The sequence below is a fragment of the Entelurus aequoreus genome, linkage group LG25 (genome assembly GCF_033978785.1).
Source record: "Entelurus aequoreus isolate RoL-2023_Sb linkage group LG25, RoL_Eaeq_v1.1, whole genome shotgun sequence".
Classification (NCBI taxonomy): domain Eukaryota; kingdom Metazoa; phylum Chordata; class Actinopteri; order Syngnathiformes; family Syngnathidae; genus Entelurus; species Entelurus aequoreus.
In genome coordinates, this window is record NC_084755.1 from 35,742,135 (window position 1) to 35,766,317 (window position 24,183).

The window sequence follows — 24,183 nt, forward strand, 5'->3', positions numbered from 1 at the left end:
GCACCCACCTGTTCCCAATTTGCCTGTTCACCTGTGGGATGTTCCAAATAAGTGTTTGATGAGCATTCCTCAACTTTATCAGTCTTTTTTGCCACCTTTCCCAACTTCTTTGTCACGTGTTGCTGGCATCAAATTCTAAAGTTAATGATTATTTGCAAAAAAAAAAAAAATGTTTATCAGTTTGAACATCAAATATGTTGCCTTTGTAGCATATTCAACTGAATATGGCTTGAAAATGATTTGCAAATCATTGTATTCCGTTTATATTTACATCTAACACAATTTCCCAACTCATATGGAAATGGGGTTTGTATATATATATATATATATAAGAAATACTTGAATTTCAGTGAATTCTAGCTATAAATATACTGCTCACCCCTTAACCCCGCCTCGGCCACCCCGACCCCGCCCACTTAAACCCCCCCAATCTCCCGAATTCGGAGGTCTCAAGGTTGGCAAGTATGCTAAAAGTAAAATACATTTTCGTCCAAAGACTATGACTAAAACTACATTTAGGGTATCATGACAGGTATAAAGTCAAGCGCTATATAAATAGAGACCATTTACCATCCTACTTGCCATGCCGCCAGTCGTAAACTTCCACTGAGCTCCTTGTAAACAAGCATGGCGTCAAAGAAAGACTTTTTGTGTGCCGTTTGCCCCAACAGTTCTGCAAACATTCCGCGAGAAGACAAAAAAACACGCTTTAACACATCGAACCTCATTAGCCGCCTCCCTCACTACGGGCTGTTTTTGAAAGCCCAGGAAGAAGCTGCAGGAGCCGCCCCAAAGCTAGCCGCAAGAAAGGCCCGGGGCTTGTTCCTATTGCCGCGGCGCTCGAGGAGTGCAAAAATGTGCCAGAGATGAGTCGAGGGCTGAAAGCGATCTGTGATGTCATCATGGAAATGGTAGTGCTAGATGACCATCTCTTTACCATCTTCTAAGATACTACCTTTGGTCGGGACAACTCTACAGGCACACATTGTCAAATCCACTTTTGAGTCCGTCTTACTTTCAGGTTTGCTCAAACTACAGTGAAATATACATGTAAAAAGAAACAACAACACTGTATTTTCTGAATTATAGAGCAAAGGCCGCACCCACACAATTTTTAGGGAAACAAATATTTTCCATATAGGATTCAGGATTCAGGATGCTTTATTATTATCCATTCTTTAACATGTACAAGACACATAAGAACTGAAATTACATTTTCTGCACAGTCCCACTAAGAGCAGACATACGTTACAGGGAGACAAGACCGCCAACGGATCAGCCACTTACGGCGCTCCTTAAAAAAGGTGGGAAAAAGAAGATATTGGGAAAGGGGGAAGAGTAAAAAATGTCAGTCGAAAGCTGGACCCTCGGGAGGGGGTCCAGACTGAGTCCAAGGGAAAAAAACTCATTGGCCATAGCACACATAAACATGTTACATATAATCACAACAACTCGCAACAGAGGAGGGGGGAGTTGGGGCCCTGGAGGCCGGCCTGCTGCTATAAAGCGCTACTCAGCCGTCCATCGCCCCGAAGGGGAATTAAGCGGTGGTGAAGGCGTGGGGTGGGGGTGGGGAGTGTGTTTGTGTATATGCCCATTGTCTTTAGGTGTAGTGGAGTTGTGTTCATAAGCCCAGAGTCAAAGCAAAGTTCGACTTCCAGGTGTCGTTGAGGAGGGAGGGAGGTCAAAAGCGTCCATCTTTGAAAGTCCTCAGGGGATGATTACAGAACAGCCTGTTCTTGTCCTCAATGCCATTCGGGGGAGTCAAATCGTAGATAAGGATTTTTGTTTTTTCTCAAGCAGACAATACAATGGCTTGCCTGTTCTATTCGCCCATGCTGGCTGCTCTCATATGCAAGTTTTCCTTTACAGCAAGCTTCTCCATGATGTGATCCATTATGCGATTCAGTTCAGAAATCGCCCCAGACTGTGATCCCACAGCCCGACCCAATCCGTCCATTGCGACGAACAGCCTTTGGGCTCCTTGAGTGGCTGCCATTGTCTTACGAATTTGACGATACACCAGAGCAATGCCAAGTCCAATCAGCAGGTGCCCCGCGATCACGGTTCCAAATAGGTAGATGTCTTCCACGTCCTCGATGGAAATGACTGAGAGGCACATGATTCTCCATTTGTACCAAGAATCTCTCACGTACCCCGCAGCAATGGTTCCATCAGGGCAGCCAGGCTCCCCAGAACCTCTTGTTCTCGTCGAAAATATTTTGTCAATTGAGTCGAGAGTCCAGCTGATCAATTCCATGTCCGAATGTTTAGATTTGGAGGACAGCGCAAAGAAAGAGGCTTCAAAAAAGTTTAGACAAGACAAGACAAAAGAGAGCAAGCAAGGAAAAGACGGGACCGCTCCTCACCAGAGGCAAGACAGAAAAGATATATTAGCCGCACCGGACTATAAGTCGCAGATATATACATAGCCAAATTAGTTATCTAGACAAAACGATTCTGTAAATGTTTTGTTTTTTTATATACCTTAATTGTTTCTAAACAGTATCTGTAACACGGCAGTAAAACGGCTTATCAAACAAAACAGAAGTCATTGTCATAGACCCACGAGCTGCGGAAGCGATTTTTATCTTCATTTTATGTTTTTTATTTTTTTTGCTGCAGCTGTTACATATACTGTAATATTGTACATTGTAATTGGGATTTTTTATAAATTGTATTTATTCTATTCTTTGCTGTCGTCCAGCATTCTGTTTTTGTTTGCTTTGTAGCCAGTTCAGTTTTAGTTTCGTTCTGCATAGTCTTCCCTAAGCTTCAATGCCTTTTCTTAGGGGCACTCACCTTTTGTTTATTTATGGTTTAAGCATTAGATACCTACTCAGTGGCCTAGTGGTTAGAGTGTCCGCCCTGAGATGGGTAGGTCGTGAGTTCAAACACCGGCCGAGTCATACCAATGACTATAAAAATGGGAGCCATTACCTCCCTGCTTGGCACTCAGCATCAAGGGTTGGAATTGGGGGTTAAATCACCAAAAATAATTCCCGGGCGCGGCCACCGCTGCTGCCCACTGCTCCCCTCACCTCCCAGGGGGTGATCAAGAGTGATTATCCTTTCCATTCTTTGTAACTAAGCTACCGTGTGGAACAATATCCCTTGTGGATCAATACAGTCTAAGCTAGCTCTCTAATCAGCGAAACAAACACAATAACTAACTTTGGTGAATTTACAGAGTTTTTTGCCATTGTAAATTAATAATACAGTCGTAAATGTTTTGGCATTTTAGCTAATGCTAACAACGCTAGCTTGATTACATTACGATAGCACGTACAAATATGCACGAAAACACTCCTACAGACACCCCACGAGGGACGGTTTAGTAAGTTTTGGTTATAGTGTAAAACTTACAAACGTCGCTTGGAGTGATGACTGAATAATCCATACGAGTAGAAACGCTATGAACGGCATTTCTACTTCTGGTTGAAAGCATTAAATGGAAAGATGGTGCCAAAGCACAAACAAAAACACACCTTTTAGGTGTGTTTGTGTCAGGTTCAAACACTGATGACATCTATTAATCAGACAAGAAGCAAGGAATCATGCAGAGACAGAGTTCAATTTAGCTCATGGGGAGAACACATGGAACTGCACACTTAGTCACAGTCACAGTCTCGCCCTACGCTCTAAGGCAGTGGTCCCCAACCACATTGGACCGATTGGTACCGGGCCGCGCAAGCACTTTAAAAAAAATAAATAAATAAATAAAACATTTTTATTAAATCAACATAAAAAACACAATATATACATTATATATCATTATAGATCAATACAGACTGAAGGGATACAGTCCGTAAGCACACATGATTGTATTTCTTTATGAAAAAAAAAAAAAAAAAAAAAAAATATAGAATCCACCCTCCCCCGGTCCGTGGGACAAATTTTCAAGCGTTGACCGGTCCCCAGCTACAAAAAGGTTGGGGACCACTGCTCTAAGGTTCAGCTCCCGCGTCCCTCTATTTATTCAGGAGTTCCACAGTCAACATCACTGAGGCCGCCTCTAAAAGGAGTGGTCACATATATCATGCAAAGCAGGTGCAGGACGCACAATACGTGACGGAATGTGCTGGGGGCCTTGTGATTTCCCATTGTCTCCACTTCGTCTGCGTGCTGTCGTCTTATCTGCGTTGAGGTCCTTGTTTTCTCTGCTTCATCTGCGTGCTGTCATCTTATCTTCGTTGAGGTCCTTGAACTCCTTGGCTGTTAGCGGGCTAAAACAAAGATAACATCTGCGGTTTCGTCCTTGCACAGATACAAAAGTCTAACTTGAGCACAATAGCTAATAACTATAGCAACGGACTTTAAGCATACTAAAGTTGTGTGATAATATATATACATGATTATTCTAACAGTTTGCTTGGTTGTTTTTATTTTTTAAAGCTATTTACATTACTGCCATCATCGAAGAAAAATCCATAAATTAGCCGCGTCGTTTTACCAGCCGCAGGGTTCAAAGTGTAGGAAAAAATAAGCGGCTTAATGTCCGGAATTTACGGTATATATATTCATATAGCGCTTTAAGAGGGAACTTTACAACAGAAAAAGGATAACAAACATTTGTTGCAAAAACAGCCCTCATCCACAATTGTGGTTTTAATGATGCAATAAATAGTAATAATATAGTCACATGACAAATAATATATGATTTAAATGTTATATTTACAGTAGGTCGGTTTTAATGTATGATTTTGGTTGGTAATTTAAAATAGATCTCAGTCCTTTTTGTCCATTAATTCATATATTGAATTAGAAGCGATTCATCTATTTTTCACCGTCAGCAGTCTTAGGTGGCCGTCACATTACCCAATTGATCAGCAGCACCCGTAGATATTATTTTAGTGTTCGTGTGAGACAACACAGCACATAATCCACAAAGTAGGTTTCGAGCGCTCAAGCTAATATGTTATGACACCGGCTGTATTTGCCAAGGGAGTCCAGAATGATTATTATTTCCATCAGAGCAGACAGGAAAGTGACAGGAGATGAAATTAACTAATAGTCTTATCTTCAGACTCAAGCTTTTATCGGCAATTAAAAACAAAAAGCATGAACACTTCCTGTCAACTGTATAGTCAAATAAAAGGTTGTCTATTGCAAATGCCGATTTCAGTGGAAAAGCCTCGTTTAGAAAAAGTAACTTTTATTATTTTTTATATCATTATAACAGCGTAGGGCTGAGCATCATGGCCACCTTCCCGAAACGTTTCGATTTTGATTGATAAGGTTCTAAATTGATTAATCACGATTCGATTAAATTCGATCTACACTTAAATGTTAAAAGTGTCTAAAATCTGTTACAAGATACAAATGTACCTAGTTTTTTGTTATATGTACAGGGGGAAGGAGACAGCACAGACAGGATGGACCTCGTTTTAGCTCTATTTATTTATATTATTACACTATATATATATATATATATATATATATATATATATATATATATATATATATATATATATATATATATATATATACACTACCGTTCAAAAGTTTGGGGTCACCCAAATAATTTTGTGTAATAATTTTGTGTAATAATTTTGTGTAATAGCCTTCATTTCTAAGAACAAGAATAGACTGTCGAGTTTCAGATGAAAGTTCTCTTTTTCTGGCCATTTTGAGCGTTTAATTGACCCCACAAATGTGATGCTCCAGAAACTCAATCTGCTCAAAGGAAGGTCAGTTTTGTAGCTTCTGTAACGAGCTAAAATGTTTTCAGATGTGTGAACATGATTGCACAAGGGTTTTCTAATCATCAATTAGCCTTCTGAGCCAATGAGCAAACACATTGTACCATTAGAACACTGGAGTGATAGTTGCTGGAAATGGGCCTCTATACACCTATGTAGATATTGCACCAAAAACCAGACATTTGCAGCTAGAATAGTCATTTACCACATTAGCAATGTATGGAGTGTATTTCTTTAAAGTTAAGACTAGTTTAAAGTTATCTTCATTGAAAAGTACAGTGCTTTTCCTTCAAAAATAAGGACATTTCAATGTGACCCCAAACTTTTGAACGGTAGTGTATATATACATATGACGTCGTCACGGCAAGGGGAGGAGAGAGGCGTCAAAAGTCTGTGTCCAGGCGGCAGGTCGAGATCCAAAAGGCAGCCGGGGAAGCAGAGGGAACACGGGGAAACGAGACACACATCTCGTGACGCGGGAACAACAGAGGTACGCTGCTGGAACGACAAGGAGGACACGAGACAAAATGAACACGATGGGGGGAGGAAGACAGAGAGAGAAAGAGTGCATAGAGGTTGATATATTCGGCTTACTGTACAGGAGAGGTAGCTACGTTCTGGCCACGGATAGCAGGTTGTGCCGGCTTATGAAGACAGTTCTCATCATCAGCTTCAGGTGTTAAATGTACTTTTAGAGTACAACTGCCGTCCTTTCTTCAGTGGTGATTTTACAAGACCCTCAGTTGCAAATACAACCAGTAATAATAATAGTAATAACAGTTTCATGATCATAACATAGTAAGGTAGTACGGCTGCACAATATTCAGTTTTATGACTTGTGAATCGATATTGCTAAAAATGACATATCGATTCATAATCGATCAAATGTATTATTTTAGCAGCCCTAGTGATACCTCAGTTTTCATTAGTAGTCTGTTCAAAAAGATCTGACAGGGACCATTTAGTATCAAAACTAAAGCGAATCGTCCTACAATAAATAATATAAATCCAAATAGTCCATTCCGTTTCAAAAATATTAACAAAAAACAAATTTTATAGAGAATTTTTGATTGATTGATTGATTGAAACTTTTATTAGTAGGTTGCACAGTACAGTACATATTCCGTACAATTGACCACTAAATGGTAACACCCCAATAAGTTTTTCAACTTGTTTAAGTCGGGGTCATGTAATCAATTCATGGTAAATGATAGTTTTACATGCAGAAATACACATAAATGCAGAAAGAAATTGACAGATAAATAGTTCATATCACCGTATTCTTTATTTAAGACTGGTGGTAAAGACTAGGGCTTCGAATATTTTGGGTGTCCCACGATTCGATTCAGTATCGATTCTTGGGGTCACGATTCGATTAGGGCTATATAAATAAACATTGATTGATTGATTGATTATAAATCGATTTTTCCGATTCAACGCGATTCTCGATTCAAAAACTATATTTTTCCGATTCAAAAGGATTCTCTCTTCATGGAATACATAGATTTCAGCAGGATCTACCCCAGTCTGCTGACATGCAAGCAGAGTAGTAGATTTTTGTAAAAAGCTTTTATAATTGTAAAGGACAATGTTTTATCAACTGATTGCAATAATGTACATTTGTTTTAACTATTAAATGAACCAAAAATATGACTTATTTTATCTTTGTGAAAATATTGGACACAGTGTGTTGTCAAGCTTATGAGATGCGATGCAAGTGTAAGCCACTGTGACACTATTGTTGTTTTATAATTTTTTTTATAAATGTCTAATGATAATGTCAATGAGGGATTTTTAATCACTGTTATGTTGAAATTGTTACTAATATTGATACTGTTGTTGATATTATTGCTGTCGGTTTTGGAATTGGATTGCATTGTTATGGTATTGCTGTGTATTGTTTTGTTGGTTTGATTAATAAAAAAACAAAATAAATAAATAAAAAGTAAAAAAATCGATTTTTTAAAAAATGAGAATCGATACTGAATCGTACAACGTGAGAATGGCGATTTGAATTCGACTCGATTTTTTCCCACACCCCTAGTAAAGACGCCGATGAGTGGAGAGGGAAGAGTCCCATAGATGTCACTTTCGTATTTTGCTACAAGCTTGTTCTTAAATTTAATAGTGTTTCTCATTTTCTTGATCAAAGTCTTGGCACTGGTAACTTATTTTGCAGGGAGTACTTAATGATAAAAAAAGGGACTTGTGGTTCGTCAGCAAATAATTACGAAATAACCAGTGATGACATCATAGTCACATCATAACAAAAGCTCAGAGGAAAGCTGTAGACCTCATGCATCTTATTTACCGTATTCTCCGGACTATATAGCCCACAACATTTTAGAATGTATTTATTTTTTCCATATGTTAGCCACACCGGACTATAAGCCGTAGATATATACTTTGTGAAATACTTATTTACACAGAAATGTTGTAAATAGTTATTCATCTTAATTGTTTTCAAATGTTGCCGGTAAAACGGCCGATCAAACAAAACAGAGGTCATCGTCATGGACCCAACAGCTCTCCAATCAGCTAAACAAAGTCAATAAGTCCACGGTGACGTTTTGGTGAATTTACGAAACTGGAACAAAACAAACAATATAGTCAATAATACTAACACGGACACTCGTAAATGTGTTAGCATATTAGCTAATGCTAACAATGTTAGCTTGATTACATTACGATAGCACGTACAAATATGCATGAAAACACAAACGTTGCTTGAAGTGATTAATGAAGAATCCATACGAGTAGGAACGCTATGGACCACTAAAAGATGGAGCAGCACTTCTCCTTCCGGTTTAAAGCAGTAAACAGAAGGAAATACTGTAGACCAGGGGTAGGGAACCTATGGCTCTTGAGCCAGAGGTGGCTATTTTGATGACTGCATCTGGCTCTCAGACAAATCTTAGCTGACATTGCTTGACACGATAAGTAATTAATAATTCCGCTGGTATTAAAAATGTGTTAAAAATAACGTTCAAAATATAAAACATTCTCATGCATTTTAATCCATCCATCCGTTTTCTACCGCATCTGTTCAAGAAGTCGCATTAATGGTAAGAAGTATTTTATTTATTATTGGTTAGCTTCAGAATAACAATGTTATTAAAAAGAATAAAATACTTATTATACTGTAAAAAATTCTGGTCTTACTTAAAAAGGCTTGCATTTAGTTGTATTCAGTGTTAAACAATATTATATGGCTCTCACGGAAATACATTTTCAAATATTTGGCTTTCATGGCTCTCTCGGCCAAAAAAGTTCCCGACCCCTGCTGTAGACGTTCACCCGGCAGCACCTGCAATGAGCAAACATGTCCAAAAGATGGTGCCGTAGCACAAACAATAACATACCTTTTCAGTGTCTGTTGAAAACGGTTTGTTAAATTCAAAACATAATGGCTGTCAGCGAAGAAAAATCCATAAATTGGTGGCGCCGTTATATAAGCCACAGGATTGAAAGCGTAGGGAGAAAAAATGGTTGTTCGGAATTTACGGGATTACCAATGAAACAATCTTTTTTATGATGAGTGACAGACGAGTACAGAGAGAAATATTTATCGAGAAAGTGAGTCCCTTCATATAAAGCTCACTTTTGTGCACATTCTTTTCTACTCTTTCTACTAATATTCAAGGTAATTGTAACCCTCCGCACAGCCCGGGTATCGAACAAGGATGTGCAGATTGAGAGATTGAGAAGCCTGAGCTGTGTGCTCGATGTCCAGCAAGAACTGTTGAGGTTTCAGGGAGTGAGGTTTACACACGTACTACACAGCCAACTATTTTGTCCTGAGCTGTACTGATGCTTATGTGTTGGGGCTTTGCCCAAGTGAACCCCAGGAGCGTAGACTCTGCTTTTTTGGTAGGGGGACAGGTTGAGAATGTTTCCTTTGTGCCTATGCACCAAACAGCAGCTCACCCTTTTGAGTACTTGGAGGGGACGCACTCCTGCTTGGGTCTCGCTCGTTCTGCTCCGATGCTCACGTGGGCAATGACATTCAATGTGTTTTGTTGACTTGGAGAAGGCACTCGACAGTGCCCTTCTGGGAGTCCTGTGGGAGGGTTTGGTAGTATGAGATACTGGACCCCTGATACGGGCTATTCGGTCCCTGTAAGATCCGGAATGGCGTGACAGGGAGTTAGGCCATCTATCCTGTCTCACAATCTAATCCTGACCAAATGTATTGTGAGCATTTTGTATTATTGAGGCGGCTAACCAAAGGTCTAGCCGTAAGGTTATAAGTGACTCTCTGTGGTTAGCCTTTGTTGGTGGACACCAGCGGCGAGGGATACTGTCAAGCTGAAGTCGAAGTTCTATCAGGCATTTTTGTCCAGCTGGTCCCCGTAAGTGTGACTGACTGGCAGGCCAAGACGAATGCAGTTTCTTCAGTTAATTTAGCAAAATCCTGGCTGTGGACCAGCTCTATACCCTTAACAGGAGTGTGAATCAACGTTTACAACCAGTCTGCATGTGTTTGGTGGACTTGGAGAAGGCACTCGACAGTGCCCTTCTGGGAGTCCTGTGGGAGGGTTTGGTAGTATGAGATACTGGACCCCTGATACGGGCTATTCGGTCCCTGTAAAATCTGGAAGGGCGTGACTGGGAGTTACACCATCTATCCTGTCTCACAATCTAATCCGGACCAAATGTATTGTGGGCGTTTTGTATTATTGAGGCGGCTAACCAAAGGTCTAGCCGTAAGGTCATAAGTGACTCTCTGTGGTTAGCCTTTGTTGGTGGACACCAGCGGCGAGGGATACTGTCAAGCTGAAGTCGGAGTTCCATCAGGCATTTTTGTCCAGTCGGTCCCCGTAAGTGTGACTGACTGGCAGGCCAAGACGAATGCAGTTTCTTCAGTTAATTTAGCAAAATCCTGGCTGTGGACCAGCTCTATACACTTAACAGGAGTGTGAATCAACGTTTACAACCAGTCTGCATGTGTTTTGTGGACTTGGAGAAGGCCCTCGACTGTGCCCTTCTGGGAGTCCTGTGGGAGGGTTTGGTAGTATGAGATACTGGACCCCTGATACGGGCTATTCGGTCCCTGTAAAATCTGGAAGGGCGTGACTGGGAGTTACACCATCTATCCTGTCTCACAATCTAATCCGGACCAAATGTATTGTGGGCGTTTTGTATTATTGAGGCGGCTAACCAAAGGTCTAGCCGTAAGGTCATAAGTGACTCTCTGTGGTTAGCCTTTGTTGGTGGACACCAGCGGCGAGGGATACTGTCAAGCTGAAGTCGAAGTTATATCAGGCATTTTTGTCCAGTTGGTCCCCGTAAGTGTGACTGACTGGCAGGCCAAGACGAATGCAGTTTCTTCAGTTAATTTAGCAAAATCATAGTTGTGGACCAGCTCTATACCCTTAACAGGAGTGTGAATCAACGTTTACAACCAGTCTGCATGTGTTTTGTGGACTTGGAGAAGGCACTCGACTGTGCCCTTCAGGGAGTCCTGTGAGAGGTTCTGGGAGTATGGGATACCGGACCCTTGATACGGGCTATTCGGTCCCTGTAAGATCTGGAATGGCGTGACTGGGAGTTACGCCATCTATCCTGTCTCACAATCTAATCCTGGCCAAATGTATTGTCAGCGTTATGTATTATTGAGGCGGCTAACCAAAGGTCTAGCCGTAAGGTCATAAGTGACTCTCTGTGGTTAGCCTTTGTTGGTGGACACCAGCGGCGAGGGATACTGTCAAGCTGAAATCGAAGGTCTATCAGGAATTTTTGTCCAGTTGGTCCCCGTAAGTGTGACTGACTGGCAGGCCAAGACGAATGCAGGTTATTCAGTTAACTTAGCAAAATCCTAGCTGTGGACCAGCTCTATACCCTTAACAGGAGTGTGAATCAACGTTTACAACCAGTCTGCATGTGTTTTGTGGACTTGGAGAAGGCACTCGACAGTGCCCTTCTGGGAGTCCTGTGGGAGGGTTTGGTAGTATGAGATACTGGACCCCTGATATGGGCTATTCAGTCCCTGTAAAATCTGGAAGGGCGTGACTGGGAGTTACGCCATCTATCCTGTCTCACAATCTAATCCTGACCAAATGTATTGTGAGCGTTTTGTATTATTGAGGCGGCTAACCAAAGGTCTAGCCGTAAGGTCATAAGTGACTCTGTGGTTAGTCTTTGTTGGTGGACACCAGCGGCAAGGGATACTGTCAAGCTGAAGTCGAAGTTCTATCAGGCATTTTTGTCCAGTTGGTCCCCGTAAGTGTGACTGACTGGCAGGCCAAGACAAATGCAGTTTCTTCAGTTAATTTAGCAAAATCCTAGCTGTGGACCAGCTCTATACCCTTAACAGGAGTGTGAATCAACATTTACAACCAGTCTGCATGTGTTTTGTGGACTTGGAGAAAGCACTCAACAGTGCCCTTCTGGGAGTCCTGTGGGAGGGTTTGGTAGTATGAGATACTGGACCCCTGATACGGGCTATTCGGTCCCTGTAAAATCTGGAAGGGCGTGACTGGGAGTTACACCATCTATCCTGTCTCACAATCTAATCCGGACCAAATGTATTGTGGGCGTTTTGTATTATTGAGGCGGCTAACCAAAGGTCTAGCCGTAAGGTCATAAGTGACTCTCTGTGGTTAGCCTTTGTTGGTGGACACCAGCGGCGAGGGATACTGTCAAGCTGAAGTCGAAGTTCCATCAGGCATTTTTGTCCAGTTGGTCCCCGTAAGTGTGACTGACTGGCAGGCCAAGACGAATGCAGTTTCTTCAGTTAATTTAGCAAAATCCTGGCTGTGGACCAGCTCTATACCCTTAACAAGAGTGTGAATCAACGTTTACAACCAGTCTGCATGTGTTTTGCGGACTTGGAGAAAGCACTCGACTGTGCCCTTCTGGGAGTCCTGTGGGAGGGTTTGGTAGTATGAGATACTGGACCCCTGATACGGGCTATTCGGTCCCTGTAAGATCTGGAATGGCGTGACTGGGAGTTGCGCCATCCATCCTGTCTCACAATCTAATCCTGACCAAATATATTGTGAGCGTTTTGTATTATTGAGGCGGCTAACCAAAGGTCTAGCCGTAAGGTCATAAGTGACTCTCTGTGGTTAGCCTTTGTTGGTGGACACCAGCGGCGAGGGATACTGTCAAGCTGAAGTCGAAGTTCTATCAGGCATTTTTGTCCAGTTGGTCCCCGTAAGTGTGACTGACTGGCAGGCCAAGACGAATGCAGTTTCTTCAGTTAATTTAGCAAAATCCTGGCTGTGGACCAGCTCTATACCCTTAACAGGAGTGTGAATCAACGTTTACAACCAGTCTGCATGTGTTTTGTGGACTTGGAAAAGGCCCTCGACTGTGCCCTTCAGGGAGTCATGTGAGAGGTTCTGGGAGTATGGGATACCGGACCCTTGATAGAGGTTATTCAGTCCTTGTATAACTAGCGTGGGCATCTGGATAGGACACCTCTTGGACTACTCCCAGGTGAGGTATTACGAGAGTCCCTCAACTGCTGATCTGTAAAATGTGTGCCTCTGTGCTTGGGTTGCCACCCCTGTGGCCCAACCCCAGATGGGTTGAAGGAAATGCATAACTGGATGGATGGAGACAATTTGCCAGTCTTTTGACCAATTGTTTGACTAATAAACCTTTTGGCTTTGGAGGTTGTATCATACAATTAGTTGTCCTTTATCTGGTATTTATGATTCGTATTTATTGATGTATAAGAATAACTTGCTCTTCTGTCTTGGAGCGCCGCAAGGAGACTGATTGATGTCTCCGTGTCATCCATGCCTGCTGTGGACTTTTGATTGTACGCTCGTGCCTTGATGTTGCCATCTGTGAAGGACCAAAGTGGCACCATGTGGGCCATGTTTGAGCCACAAGGATCACAGAGGGAAAGCAACAGCAGCTGCTTTAAGAGGCCCGGGCACAAATTGATGCAAATGCAATCTAGTCACTCATGCAGACACGGTCATGGGCTCATGCAATATGAACATTCACAACAAATGACCACACAGACGTACAGTATATAAACTGCGGGTGTACTATGCTGCTAGAACATTTAACAGACTTCACCACACGATTGTTTGGTTTTATCACAAATTGGTTGTTAAGTGGACTTGTTAAGAGCAAGATTAGCACTTCTGAAAGACAAGGTAGGCTGGGAGGTCCAAGCTTGTTGACTTGGGGGCCGCATCGGGCTAAAAACAATTTGGCCGGGGGCGAAAGCCGACTGCGTGTAAAGTAAATATTAGAGATGTCCGATAATATATATAATATAATATATATTATCGGCCGATAAATGCTTTAAAATGTAATATCGGAAATTATCGGTATCGGTTACAAAAAGTAAAATTAATGAGTTTTTAAAACGCCGCTTTACGGAGCGGTACATATCTGGTAAAACACGGACGTAGGGGGAAGTACAGAGCAGATGCGTCTCCCAGTCAGCAGCAACCTACCCTCTCCCCTCTCCCACACACAACACAGGAGTTGACGACTGCAGCATGAGCGGTTTACTGGCGACGCTTGATGACCTCATCAAACCGCCGCGAGCGGAGCATAACAACAACAAGAGTGTGTTGTTGCCGGTGCTGTAGCCGTGGCTAACAAGCGAGCTTGTTTATATATATATATATACACTAACGTTCAAAAGTTTGGGTTCACATTGAAATGTCCTTATTTTTGAAGGAAAAGCACTGTACTTTTCAATGAAGATAACTTTAAACTAGTCTTAACTTTAAAGAAATACACTCTATACATTGCTAAAGTGGTAAATGACTATTGTAGCTGCAAATGTCTGGTTTTTGGTCCAATATCTACATAGGTGTATAGAGGCCCATTTCCAGCAACTATCACTCCAGTGTTCTAATGGTACAATGTGTTTGCTCATTGGCTCAGAAGGCTAGTTGATGATTAGAAAACCCTTGTGCAATCATGTTCACACATCTGAAAACAGTTTAGCTCGTTACAGAAGCTACAAAACGGACCTTCCTTTGAGCAGATTGAGTTTCTGGAGCATCACATCTGTGGGGTCAATTAAACGCTCAAAATGGCCAGAAAAAGAGAACTTTCATCTGAAACTCGACAGTCTATTCTTGTTTTTAGAAATCAAGGCTATTCCACAAAATTGTTTGGGTGACCCCAAACTTTTGAACGGTAGTGTATATATATATATATATATATATATATATATATATATATATATATATATATATATATATATATATATATATATATATATATATATATAATACAATTGGATATTAAGTGTATGTGAAAGTTTGACTCTACTTTGTTTACTTACGTGACAACCACCTCAAAGTTTTGTAATCAATCAGAAATAATCAAGCAAACATGGATACGTTTGGAGGGAGTGTTTTGCATTTTACCCATTATGCATTGTAGTGGATTTAAATGGGTTTAATATTGAATTATGAATGGTGCTTGAAATTTTTCATTACAATATCCATGAAATTCAGTGAGCAGCGTGTGTGGACTTTTTTGTTGTTGTTGCAGTTTATTTGCGCCGTGAGTGGGAAAGGTTGTTTGGATTTGGTCATATAAGTGAATGCTGTGCTATGCATGCTACAATTTGCAATTCATGATCATTGACATGATTTACTCACGTTGTCCACAAGATGGCGGAAACTTTGTTGCAACTGACCTAAAGTGCCTGATTCCTGATTTGACTTGTGACCATACCTGCCAACCTTGAGACCTCCAATATCAGGAGGTGGGGGGGGTTGGGGGCAGGGGGCGTGGCTATTTACAGCTAGAATTCACCAACTCGAGTATTTCATATATATTTCATATATATATATATATATATATATATATATATATATATATATATATATATATATATATATATATATATATATATATATATATATATATGTATGAAATACTTGACTTTCAGTGAATTCTAGCTATATATATTTTTTTTAATTTTTATTTTATTTACATAGAAAAAAAAAAAAAAATACTTGAATTTCAGTGTTCCAGTGGCTATCCATTAGATGGCAGTATTGTCCTGTTCAACTTCTCCGTTCATGATGAGTATATCATTTCGGCCGCCATGTCTGTAATTTCCTCATTCTTCTGCTTCGTCTCCTTGTTGTGTGCGCAGTTGTGCACTCTATAAAAGCCCTAGATGTTATGACGTCTTTGGGCAGGCAAGCTGTTTATTTTGTGGGAAAGCGGACGTGAGAACAGGCTGTCCCCACTCAGTCTCAGGTCCGCATTGAGCTGGAGGGGGCGTGGCCTCCAGCTCCGGAGTTTGTCGGGAGAAAATCTCTGCCGGGAGGTTGTCGGGAGAGGCGCTGAATATCGGGATTCTCCCGCTAAAAACGGGAGGGTTGGCAAGTATGCTTGTGACGTCTCATGGGCCAATTTTAAGATGGGCCGTAGTTTAGACACCCCTGATCTAGTACAACACCAAAGGCACCGTTATATGAATGAATGAAATGAGTTTATTTCGGTCATACAATCAACCATTTTTGTGTGATCAAGTTAACAGTACAGATTATACATATTAACAATCGTACACATTTACACACAAAAAGAAAAGAAAAATAAATAATAACCGAAAAAGGAATAGGCTGAAGCCAAGGCCTATCCTATACATTCACTGAAAATTAGATTACCTGGAACATCAACGTTCAAAAAATCAATGGGATGAAAGTAATCGTTACTATATTTTATGATTTCCTATAATTTCAGCTTTCAAAGCTTTCTTAAACTTTAACAAAGAACTGTCAGGTTCAAACACTGATGGCATCTATTAAACAAGACAAGAAGCAAGGAATTAAACAGAGACAGAATTACATTTGGCTCTAGTTCAAGACTCCGAGGTATTTGAACTCCTCCACTTGGGGCAGGGTCTCCTCCCCAACCCGTGGATGGCACTCCACCCTTTTCCGGGCGAGAACCTTGGAGGTGCTGATTCTCATCCCAGTCGCTTCACGCTCGGCTGCGAACCGATCCAGTGAGAGCTTAAGATCCTGGCCAGATGAAGCCATCAGGACCACATCATCTGCAAAAAGCAGAGACCTAATCCTGCAGCCACCAAACTGGATCCCCTCAACCAGGCCTGGCCCTAACCAATCTGGCGCCCTAGGCAAGATTTTAGGTGGCACCCCCCCCACCCCCCCCACCCCCACATCGGCAGTGAAGTGTATATACTCACAAGAAACCGAATAGCTTTGTCTTTGACCTTTTTTTTTACTTAAAGAAAGCAAATTAACATATTATATGAGAATGTTATGTTATGATTATCTTTAACCGAATCACAGCAGTGCTCAAATTAAAAAACAGCATTCCCTCTCATGTGATATTGCTTAATCAACATTCATGATGTGCACTTTAACAACTAGGCTTACAACTATACCTAATATATAAAGGGGTGGAGAAGTGACTATTACCTGCAGGGCAAACATTAGCTAACCAGAAGGCAATAACAATGTAAACAAAAAACACCTGCTTAAAAGAGCTAATACAAATGTCCCTGAGGAATGTAAGGTGGGAGTACTGTAATTACCTAACGTTACATTATTATTTTCCATAACAATTTAGCCCCCTCCACAATATTAACCCGACGTTAAAACAGAACTAGCTATTTATTGATTAGCAATTGCCGAATCATGTAACATTAGCTTAATGCTAAAGCCAGGTTACTATCACATTCTGTAACAGACAAATAATTTCATGTAGGCTAACGTTACCTACCTGCTACCTCTGTCTTTTTCTCGTTTCTCCTCCTCTTCTTTTCTCTTTTTTGTTCCCTGGGCACCTGACAGTTTTGGCCGTTTTGACATCTTGTGTTGATTTTTTGATGTGGTAAGAGTCCTGATACGGGAAGGGAGGGGGCGCACCGTGCGGGGGGCTGGGGGGGGGCGCGTAATGTTGTAACAAATAATATTTCTATTAAATAGGCTTTACTTTGCATTTTATTTAACGTGGGATTATTTTTTGTATTTAGAAATAATAGTACCAACTTTTTTTTTCTTTCTTCTCCAACATTTGTGGCACTGGCGTGGCGCCCCCTGATGGACGGCGCCCTTAGCATTTGCCTATACGGCCTATGCCACGGGCCGGCCCTGCCCTCAACGCCTTGACTGTGCCTAGAAATTCTGTCCATAAAAGTGATGATAACTTAAAAATATCAAAGCATTGTTTTGGCTGAAGCAACTCAACCTCTGTTGACTTTCTTCAAGTCTTCTCCTGAACAATATACATATATTGGGGGTCTTTACAAAAACATCAACAAACAGTCCGGTATCGTCGGAAAATGTAGAATTAATCAATTTTACTCGTGCCCAACGCTGCTGTAAATCAGTCGGAAATTACACGACACTGTTTATCTTTTCACCTCAGGGTCATTTTTTAAAACCGCATTTGGTTGAAATTGCATTTGAATTTGTGTAGTTTTTGCAGTTTAGCCACCTTCTCACACCGCCACACATCCACACTGATGATGGGTTAGGGCTCTGCACCGAGAGATAAGATAGGTCAAATGTGTGTGTGTGTGTGTGTGTGTGTGTGTGTGTGTGTGTGTGTGTGTGTGTGTGTGTGTGTGTGTGTGTGTGTGTGTGTGTGTGTGTGTGTGTGTGTGTGTGTGTGTGTGTGTGTGTGTGTGTGTGTGTGTGTGTGTGTGTGTGTGTGTGTGTGTGTGTGTGTGTGTGTGTGTGTGTGTGTGTGTGTGTGTTGGGCTCTTGCTGCTGTTGAATAGCAATGTCCAAAACTAATCGGGATTAACTTCTAATCGCGTCAACCACTGGGCCGCTATGCAAATCTGCTCAATTATGGGCACAGACCCTGGCCCCTGATTGGCTCTTATCATGAAGGATTAACAGAAGACGGATGGGAGGAGGGGAGAGCCGGTCAGACAGCATGACGAGAAATAAGCAACGTTCCTCTCCGTGGAAGCTCCCATCTAATTTGTGTGGCTTCATGGCCACAACATATTATTTATCGTATATTCTCGTATTCCTTTTGGCGTTAACTCCTGCATGCATCAATTCATTATTGATGTCATGTCCGCATTTGTATACATGTCTTCTTTCTTTTTCTTGTTTTAAAAAAAAAGCTGCAATGTGAGACCTGGTAAAAAAAAAAAAAAGGCTAAAAACAACTGCAGAGAAATGGGATAAATATAGAATTAAATACAAACCCCGTTTCCATATGAGTTGGGAAATGGTGTTAGATGTAAATATAAACGGAATACAATGATTTGCAAATCCTTTTCAACCCATATTCAGTTGAATATGCTACAAAGACAACATATTTGATGTTCAAACTCATAAACTTTAATTATTTTTTTGCAAATAATAATTAACTTAGAATTTCATGGCTGCAACACGTGCCAAAGTAGTTGGGAAAGGGCATGTTCACCACTGTGTTACATGGCCTTTCCTTTTATCAACACTCAGTAAAGGTTTGGGAACTGAGGAGACACATTTTTGAAGCTTCTCAGGTGGAATTCTTTCCCATTCTTGCTTGATGTGAAGTGAAGTGAAGTGAATTACATTTATATAGCGCTTTTTTCTCAAGTGACTCAAAGCGCTTTACATAGTGAAACCCAATATCTAAGTTACATTCAAACCAGTGTGGGTGGCACTGGGAGCAGGTGGGTAAAGTGTCTTGCCCAAGGACACAACGGCAGTGACTAGGATGGCGGAAGCGGGGATCGAACCTGCAACCCTCAAGTTGCTGGCACGGCCGCTCTACCAACCGAGCTATGCCGCTATGTACAGCTTAAGTTGTTCAACAGTCCGGGGGTCTCCCTTGTGCTATTTTAGGCTTCATAATGCGCCACACATTTTCAATGGGAGACAGGTCTGGACTACAGGCAGGCCAGTCTAGTACCCGCACTCTTTTACTATGAAGCCACGTTGATGTAACACGTGGCTTGGCATTGTCTTGCTGAAATAAGCAGGGGCGTCCATGGTAACGTTGCTTGGATGGCAACATATGTTGCTCCAAAACCTGTATGTACCTTTCAGCATTAATGGTGCCTTCACAGATGTGTAAGTTACCCATGTCTTAGGCACTAATACACCCCCATACCATCACACATGCTGGCTTTTACACTTTGCGCCTATAACAATCCGGATGGTTCTTTTCCTCTTTGGTCCGGAAGACACGACGTCCACAGTTTCCAAAAACAATTTGAAATGTGGACTCGTCAGACCCCAGAACACTTTTCCACTTTGTATGAGTCCATCTTAGAAGAGCTCAGGCCCAGCGAAGCCGACGGCGTTTCTGGGTGTTGTTGATAAACGGTTTTCGCCTTGCATAGGAGAGTTTTAACTGGCACTTACAGATGTAGCGACCAACTGTAGTTACTGACAGTGGGTTTCGGAAGTGTTCCTGAGCCCATGTGGTGATATCCTTTACACACTGATGTCGCTTGTTGATGCAGTACAGCCTGAGGGATGGAAGGTCACGGGCTTAGCTGCTTACGTGCAGTGATTTCTCCAGATTCTCTGAACCCTTTGATGATATTACGGAGCGTAGATGGTGAAATCCCTAAATTCCTTGCAATAGCTGGTTGAGAAAGGTTTTTCTTAAACTGTTCAACAATTTGCTCACACATTTGTTGACAAAGTGGTGACCCTCGCCCCATCCTTGTTTGTGAACGACTGAGCATTTCATGGAATCTACTTTTATACCCAATCATGGCACCCACCTGTTCCCAATTTGCCTGCTCACCTGTGGGATGTTCCAAATAAGTGTTTGATGAGCATTCCTCAACTTTATCAGTATTTATTGCCACCTTTCCCAACTTCTTTGTCACGTGTTGCTGGCATCAAATTCTAAAGTCAATGATTATTTGCAAAAAAAAAGTTGATCAGTTTGAACATCAAATATGTTGTCTTTGTAGCATATTCAACTGAATATGGGTTGAAAATAATTTACAAATCATTGTATTCCGTTTATATTTACATCTAACACAATTTCCCAACTCATATGGAAACGGGGTTTGTAACATGTGCCTCTCCCGACCTTAGTTCAAACATGATTACATTGTACCAACTATTTCCAGTTAACTTGGCTGAGCTTGTTCAAAATAAACTATGACTATGAACCCTCCGTTGCAATATTCCGGTGTGGTCCATGTTCATTAAAAAAGCCACAAATTGCACCGAGCCGAACTTTAAACACCCCTGCTCTGAAATGTTCATCATCCCCAGATTGTTGGGAAATTAGAGTAGTGGCAATAACCTGAAATGTCCTGCTGTTCAGCTCATTATTGACTTGTAGCCTTGAAAAATTAGGCCGATTCCTTCATTTTTTTTTCATGCAGAATGGAGCCATTTGGGTTTCATTTCACAAGATGAATATGAGACCAGAGATGATAATTTCAGCTTTTATTTCGAGCGATTTACAAATGGATCACTTGTGAAACTACGCTCGAGACCTGGATAATTTCAAGAGTTGTTACAGGACTACGGAAATAATGGAAGTCCGTCTTTTGAAAGAACACATGAGAGTGGTACTGAAATAGTTTAATTACGACCATTTGTCATTTGTTTCTTTTGTAAGTAGGATAGGATAGGATAGGACTTTATTGTTATTGCAATGAGTACAATGAAACTATGTTTTCAGCACAAACCCGTTGAAGATTAGACAAACAAACAGTGTACAGGGTTACAGAACAGGAACGCTGATGGGTCGCCACGAGGCGCCCCGTAAAGGGTGGGGAAAAGGTAAAACGCTGGGGAAGAAGATGAGTAAAAAAATACAATCTAGACTGGGCTCCTAAGGGGGTCTAGTCTGGAGTGGGAAAAAACCTCCATGCCATGCACACATAAACACATTACATTTAATCACGACAACTCGCAACTAGAGTGTTTGATTATCACATCACTCTAAATGTATAGACTATAAAGTTCACAAACATAAAGAGGGATGCTAGTGGGCCAGGCCAATCTTTCCTTATCTCTAAACTAAAACTGGGGAAATGTGTAGAGTGTTCTGGGCTTCAGACATGATTTTATTTCACAATTCCTTGAGAGAAAAAAACCTGGTTATGCTTTGTGTATGTAGTGTGTGCCTTCCTTGGTTTACAGCTATGTTGTTACTATGCTGTTTGTTACTTACGTATGTTGTGTTGCAGCTATTTCAAATAGTTTTGTCAATTTGTTATGGCCCGAAATAAATTGACCCTTTGAAACACATCTTTGTGTTGTATGTAGACCACATTGCTTAGCAGAGTTCAGTGATGCAAATGCATGTCAAGTTAATCAACACATTGTATTATTCTCCAGTGCAATAACAGTACTGAAATGAAGGCTAAAAGGGCATTAAAGGGGGCCTTAAAAAATATATATAAGTATCTAAATAGTTACTTTTCACAGTAACGCATTACTTTTTGGTGTAAGTAACTGAGTTACTTTTGAAATAAATTAACTAGTAACTGTAACTAGTTACTGGTTTTCAGTAACTAACCCAACAGTGATCATGACTGACTTAATTATCTGGTAACACTTTAGTATGGGGAACACATATTCACCATGAATTAGTTGCTTGTTAACATGCAAATTAGTAACATATTGGCTCTTAATTAGTCATTATTAAGTACTTATTAATGCCTTATTCTGCATGGCCTTATCATACAAGCTGTAAGCCATTAATTAAGAGTCTTCCCTCAATAACCTCAGAATTATTGCTTATTAGTAACCCTAACCCTAACCCTTATATGTTCCCCTAGTGTCCAAATAACCTTTACTTTCAAAAGCAACAAATTAATGGTGAATATGTTCCCCATACTAAAGTGTTACCAATGATCTATTACAAAACTGCTGTATTAATCATTCATTGATGTCATTGTGCTACAAAAGCAGTCAGTAAATGAACGTATACATTTGTAAACGCTCTGAAGTGGGAAAAGGGGTAGGATTAAATAAGCTTTGCTTCTTCCTACTCCTTTTCGGACAGGATGTAAAGTGAAATGATGTGAAATTGTGTGATGTACAAACCCCGTTTCCATATGAGTTGGGAAATTGTGTTAGATGTAAATATAAACGGAATACAATGATTTGCAAATCCTTTTCAACCCATATTCAGTTGAATATGCTACAAAGACAACATATTTGATGTTCAAACTGATAAACCTTTTTTTTTGTGCAAATAATCATTAACTTTAGAATTTGATGCCAGCAACACGTGACAAAGAAGTTGGGAAAGGTGGCAATAAATACTGATAAAGTTGAGGAATGCTCATCAAACACTTATTTGGAACATCCCACAGGTGAGCAGGCTAATTGGGAACAGGTGGGTGCCATGATTGGGTATAAAAACAGCTTCCCAAAAAATGCTCAGTCATTCACAAGAAAGGATGGGGCGAGGGTCACCACTTTTTCAACAAATGCGTGAGCAAATTGTTGAACAGTTTAAGAAAAACCTTTCTCAACCAGCTATTGCAAGGAATTTAGGGATTTCAACATCTATAGTCCATAATATCATCAAAAGGTTCAGAGAATCGGGAGAAATCACTCCACTTAAGCTGCATGACCGGAAACTAACATTGAATGACCGTGACCTTCGATCCCTCAGACGGCACTGCATCAAAAACCGACATCAATGTCTAAAGGATATCACCACATGGGCTCAGGAACGCTTCAGAAACCCACTGTCAGTAACTACAGTTGGTCGCTACATCTGTAAGTGCAAGTTAAAACTCTCCTATGCAAGGCGAAAACCGTTTATCAACAACACCCAGAAACGCCGCCGGCTTCTCTGGGCCCGAGATCATCTAAGATGGACTGATACAAAGTGGAAAAGTGTTCTGTGGTCTGACGAGTCCACATTTCAAATTGTTTTTGGAAATATTCGACTCTGTGTCATCCGGACCAAAGAGGAAAAGAACCATCCAGACTGTTATCTACGCAAAGTGTAAAAGCCAGCATGTGTGATGGTACGGGGGTGTATTAGTGCCCAAGACATGGGTAACTTACACATCTGTGAAGGCACCATTAATGCTGAAAGGTACATACAGCTTTTGGAACAACATATGCTGCCATCTAAGCGCCGTCTTTTTCATGGGCGCCCCTGCTTATTTCAGCAAGACAATGCCAAGCCACATCCAGCACGTGTTACAACAGCTTGGCTTTGTAAAAAAAAAAGAGTGCGGGTACTTTCCTGGCCCGCCTGCAGTCCAGACCTGTCTCCCATTGAAAATGTGTGGCGCATTATGAAGCGTAAAATACGACAGCGGAGACCCCCGGACTGTTGAACGACTGAAGCTCTACATAAAACAAGAATGGGAAAGAATTCCACTTTCAAAGCTTCAACAATTAGTTTCCTCAGTTCCCAAACGTTTACTGAGTGTTGTTAAAAGGAAAGGCCATGTAACACAGTGGTGAACATGCCCTTTCCCAACTACTTTGGAATGTGTTGCAGCCATGAAATTCTAAGTTAAAAAAAATAAAGTTTATGAGTTTGAACATCAAATATGTTGTCTTTGTAGCATATTCAACTGAATATGGGTTGAAAAGGATTTGCAAATCATTGT

The 24,183-nt window shown here is 41.0% G+C and overlaps 1 protein-coding gene across 20 annotated transcripts in view; it reads left to right on the forward strand.

Annotated features, from left to right (window-relative positions):
- rbfox1 (RNA binding fox-1 homolog 1) overlaps positions 1-24,183 on the forward strand; it is a 783,527-nt gene that overhangs the window by 727,014 nt on the left and 32,330 nt on the right. The window lies entirely within an intron of this gene.